The sequence below is a fragment of the Orbicella faveolata genome, unplaced genomic scaffold (assembly GCF_042242905.1).
Source record: "Orbicella faveolata isolate gen_17 unplaced genomic scaffold, um_ofav_v1 contig_35, whole genome shotgun sequence".
In the NCBI taxonomy this organism is placed as follows: domain Eukaryota; kingdom Metazoa; phylum Cnidaria; class Anthozoa; order Scleractinia; family Merulinidae; genus Orbicella; species Orbicella faveolata.
In genome coordinates, this window is record NW_028301564.1 from 3,007,071 (window position 1) to 3,013,090 (window position 6,020).

Sequence of the window (6,020 nt, forward strand, 5' to 3'; positions counted from 1 at the left end):
CGATAATATTAGTTGAGTTCTCAGTGAAACATTACACTGAAGTCATCAGCGATATAACGAATATAATAACCTATCATTATGTGTTTATGACATCACTGCAGTTTAATGCTATGATGAGCTCAGGTTTTCTCCACACTGCATGTTCTAATGACCCTTTTGCCAGCCCTTGGAAAGCTTTTAATAACAAAGGCATTTAATTTTTAACAACCTGCAAACGAAAGTGCGTAAAACAGAACATAAAAATATATGTATACAGCTGTTTCGACAAAATAAAGTTGTTCCACAAAAGCGTCAAGGCGTTCGCGACAATACCGATTCTTATTTTGGTTTAGTGTATCGTTATTGATTGGTTGAGGTTCACAGTGTTTCAGCAACAAGAAAAATGGAAGCACCAATGCATGTGTTTGTGCTGTTTCCTTCTCCCGGGAGGTACTCACAGAAAAATTGGGTGGGGGTGTATGGCCCGCTTCCTGAAACCCTTACCCTATTTAAGCCCAAAATCTGAGATTTTCCCTACCCTATTTATGTCCTGACCAAATATTAAATGCCCTATTTAAGACAACCAATACCCTGTTTTAGACCTGCCTTAAAATTAGTTCCCTAGTTCAGACCAATTTTAAAGTTAGTTTCTTTTTTTTTATGCTTTTCTTTTTTAGGTATGATAGCTTCTTCTATAAAGACCATACCCAATTCAAGACTCGAGAGGAAAAACCATACCCTGTTTCAGACCAAACTAGCCAAAATCGATACCCTATTTCTGACCAAAACGGCCAAAAAAATCCATACCCTTTGCGGCCGCACATACTTGTATAGCCCATATAAGGGAGAAACCCCCCCCCCCCCCCGCCCAGTTCATTCTATCACGCTGAAACATCTCGGTCAACTCCAGTCAAACAACCATAAACCACAATTATCCATAATATCTTCGACATTAACGTGCATGGGTATTCCCTTTTGTAGCACAACCTTTCTCAAAGCAGCCGTATATGCGTACAAGAACTCTCTTCTGCTCGTGATATGACCAGCTCCATCACACTAGCTTGAATTTTAAGACATTATTTGTGTGGTAAAACTTGAAACGTGTCTTACAACTGTGATTGCATGTTTAACAAGGAGGTCATTAACACAGTTACTCGGGACATATCACAGCAGCTGGTCTAACTGTCACAAAAGCTTTTTCGTCATCACGGTAGTTTATTTTTCCATCGCCACAAGCATTGAACTTTGTCAGAAACAAATAAAACCGCCATGGTCGTACGAACAATATAAGATGACCTAACACTAGAACGATGTAGACAACCACAAAAACCTTGATAGCAGTGGTTTTAGGAAGCCGCTTTTGCCGACACCCAATCTGGTATTGAATTCTCTTTACAATGCGCTTTTATTTTTAGAACTTTTATCTAGCATTTAAGCAAGGTAGTAATGAATGTAGAAAGTGTCGAAAACGTGTCTGTATGCTGCATTACAGGCGCGGCTGAACACCGAGAAGATCAAATCTATTCGTTGTGTTCTCCACTTACCAGACAAGTATGACAGTGTTTTCTCAAATTCTCAATCGGTTACTGCATGCTGGTTATTTCTCAATTGTTGACGTAAACTTCTCGGGGGTTTATGAATGCGGAAATTTTTATTTTGCGTCCAGAATTCGCGTTTTGTAATTCTTTCGAGGAAGTTCATAAAATTTTAACAGAGAAGAAAACACTCTTTGATTCACCTTCCATAACATGTGTCGTCTCTGTTTTTGCAGTGTGGAATATTTATATTAACTAATTTATATATTTTGATACTCTTATATTTCTTGGCTTTTTAGGTGCGTCTTGTGAGTAAAGCAGAAAAGATATTTGAATCGACTGATGAAAACCTGAATAACTGGTAAAGTATGTACACTGATCCTGTAGCTGAATTATCAGTTTAGAACTGAGTTTTACAAAAATGTTCGCATACTTAATTCTTAGATTTATATCGTATCCACTCACTGTGGTTTTAGGAACGTTATTGTTACTTTAACCTTAAACAAGGAGAGAGTAATTTGAGTGATTTTTGATAAGAAATATAGACTTGTTTCCTAATAAGATTTAGTTTCAAAACTAGTTTTCAATTCAAGACTACCAACCGGAAATGTCTGCGGCGAACAAAAAATAAAATGTTACTCTTATAGTCGCTTCTTTAGGAGATTCATATTCAAAATTGGTTTTCAATTCAAAATAGACCGCAGAAACCTATGTCCCCAAATGTCTGAGAACATAAAATTAAAATTTACTCTACGTATAACAGTATATCAACACTATCTCAAAGCAGACCACCTTAAAAATTAGTTGGTACGTTCTCTAAAATTGTTTCAGCGTAAGGTCAAGTGGAATCTATTTTTAATCAAAATTGGCTTTTAAACCAAAAAAACAAAAAAATACAACAACAACAACAACAACTTTGCTTGTTGTATTATTTAAACACACGACCCTGCTGCCTTGCATTAGCCTTACAACACAGTAGAAACTTAATGTAATTCGGTCTTTTCTAAATCCTCCTCTTCTTAATTTTTTAAAAGAAAGGAATCATCACTCGTGAGAAAAGTGAAATAATGACAAGTTTTAGAGAACAATGTGTCTACCGAGGGTCAAGTGAGTTATTACAGATAATTAGCAATATTGTGAGATTGAAATCTTTATTTTATAGTACTGGCAGTTTCCATCAAATCTGGGGAGCTCTAAGTTGTTATCTTGATTTATCGTCCGGTATATCAGGCGAGAAACAAACACAAAAAACAAAAACAAAACAAAACAAAACAAGTGATGGGAAACGATAAATAATCTTAACGGCAGATCTATCATATACACATCTAATGTATCTCGTATACCTTGTGCTAATTAAATGTCGCCCCTAGTATATAATCATTGCGCAGCAAAAATCTCTTTCCATTAGGATAAAAAGCAGGTTAAAAATGAGACAACTGTGAGGTTTCCCGGTTGAAAAGCTATAAGAAGTGTAGAAGCTCTCTTTAGCTGCTTTTCAGTTTTGCTGTTGTAGCGGCTGTTAGTGCAAATTGTTTTGAGGTAGGGTCATTGGTCCTGTTGTTTGTTCTATTGTTCTCTCAAAGAGTATCAAGCCATTCATGTGAGACCTTACGAGAGTTCTTACTTGACCCAAATCAGTTGAGCCTCCGTTGATATAGTCTCTCCTCCGCAGCCGTTTTTTGGGATGTCACGCAACGCTCCGTGACATCCCAAAAAACGGCTGCGGAGGAGACTACCGTTGATATAAATCCTTTTGTTAACAAGGCACTCGAACGAGGCTACAGGGAAACATATCATTTTTCGCAACGCAGAATGCCCCCCTCGCCTCGTTTGCGGTTGATCGAAGAGCTGATAACAATATTAAAAGCTATTCAGCTGGTAAATTTCGCTAGTAAAAAACAACTGCACATCATTTTCAGTTGATTCAATACTAGCTTTACAATGGTATATAGGTTGGTGCAGTTTCGTAAAATTACGTACCCCAATCTGTTCAAAGATGAATACTTCGCACCTATCGTAAGGTATAAGTCTTTTTAAAACCCAATGGCACATTTGGCCGGTACTTTAACTGCGGTCTTCATATAATGAACAGTCTAAAAGTGCTGCTAAGTGTGGCTGCATGGAATACAAGTCTAGCGCAGGTTACCAACCTATTACCAATCTATTAGGTCTATTAGGAACACAGTACAATCAAGAGATTATGATCTCTTGGTACAATAGAATCTTGGAAGCCCTTAAAAAGTACTACCTCGTTCCCACGCCCTCTCTTCTTCCCGCTCCCTAGAGAAACTGGGCAGGATCGGTTAACAGTTTCAAGTTTTCAGGTCGACGGGAGGGAACACAGAATTTCTGAATAGTAATTTGGTTTAGTTTACGTTTCAAATAGACATTTTAGTGCCCAATGCCTGTTTCACGTGTGAGGTTAAGTTTCCTCTGGTCCTTTGCACCTTTGTCCGATGCTTTTTAGTCGCTAGCTCGTTTTGACAAAACACTGTAAACGCCTCAAAGCCTTCCATCGCGGCAAAAAGGCAATGAATCAGGAATGTATTTTAAGATTAAAGTTGTTTTATGATTCGTGCATTTGCCGTTTCTAAAACGGAAAAATGTTGTTTACACCTTATCTCTTCTAAAGTCACCTGGGTTTGTTTTGTTAAGGTTGGTTTAATTTAGTTTGCTCGAGCTCATATACATGAGGGTGAGTATAAGCAAATTATGCAAACACGGCCGTAAAATGTTTACAACGAGCGCCGTTTGTTTGGGAAATTTCTTAACAAAGGGAGCTACGAGTTACTGCCGTTACATCTGATGCTTTGATATACCTATCCTTGGCGTAGCCTGAAATGTCCACACTACGCCGGAGAAATTTGAAAATGCAGCTTTGTTTCTATGGTTAGGCCTACCGTCCACACTAATCCGTGAAAACGGAACTTTTCGAAAACGCTTTTCAGACCGGAGGAATTTGAAAACGCCGGCTTTGCGTTTTGGTGTGGAAAGAAAACATTTTAAAAACGGGGCTTTTCGGAAACGACGACATTTTCCTGACCGAGTTTTCCTCAAACACAAATCCAAAATGACCGGTGATTGTTGCGTTTTTAAATTCCTCCGGCGTAGTGTGGATGAAAACATTTGATGCGTTTTCAGAGTGAACACTCCGTTTTCAAATTCCCCCGGCGTACTGTGGACGGGGCTTGAATCAGTCATCTCCTGTCCTCAGATGGCTGACATTTTAGGCTAATACTTGGCCCCAGAGAAAATTAACTAGCCCTTATCAAATTTTGCCCGATCAGAATTCTTGCACGCAATTTGATATTTCGTGTTGTCATATCACGGTCAAAGAGTGACCACTGGGCGTAAAACACAGTGTAGTCAAATTGGGCTCTTTTTCGAGTTTAGTCCTAGCTGAATTTATAAGACAGAATCTGCTATACTAAAAAAACCTATTGAAAAGTGATACTCATCGCCTGCCCGTCAGCAATAATAATCAATATTTCTTAATTAGTCTAATTTGTACATTATTTCAGGCACATTAAACATTTTTCGACCATAATCTCTCGTTTAGTGGTGAAATAAATTATTCTCTTTCCGCGATAAAGACGTGCAGTTGCGTTTATTTTCGATGATGGGGCCTCCTTAAAGGTTCCCGAAATTGTAAGTTCTCTCATAGAACGCAAATATTGTGTAAGTGATGATGGTAAATTGTAAAGAGCTTTGTGATTCCCTTTATTTTTCGAGGTGTCGCATAGGCAATATTGATTAAGGTAAATTGCGAAAATTTTACCGCGGAAAATTTTACGGCGAACTTTGAGTGATTTCGCCAATTTTAAACTCTGCGAAATTAAAGGATATTGAGACAGGAAAAGCAAAACGTTCCTGACTAAGTAGATATACCTGGGTGTGTTTCAATACACTTATCGCGCGTGTAAACACCCTTTTGTTTCTGTTAAGCCAGTACTTGCGCAGTACCTGTAGAGCAGTGTGAATCGTTATTTTAATCTACGTAACACATTTTCAACCTATTTCTTCGAGAAGGTTTCATTAAGCGGTGTTTTTCGTTTTAATTAGCCGAGGCTCTTTAAAACTTTGTGGTTATCATGCGAAAATGTCAATTTATTGCAAGTTAATTCGTGTCTTTCTGTTTCGGTCAGAACACAAACATTAAAGGTATAACAGAAAAACTTGTGATATGTTTATACAACGAGTCTCACTTGTATTAGCCATTTATCTGTAATCGGTCGGAGCCATAAAGTTTAATTCTGTTATTTCAAACCGTGTGTGTGTTTCAAAAGAGAAGAACAAAAATATTAAATGAAAACAAGCTCATGCCACCTTCGAGCTTTAGACTGAATTTATATGCGTATCAAAAGCTAGCCAAGCGGGAAAATTACTCAGCCAAAATTCCTCTCAAAATGAAAAGCTTAGTTTATTGAAATGTGACGAACAGTTTGCATTCCAAGTATTTACCTATGACTCTAATTACGTTGTAAACATCTGTCTCAACCACCTAGC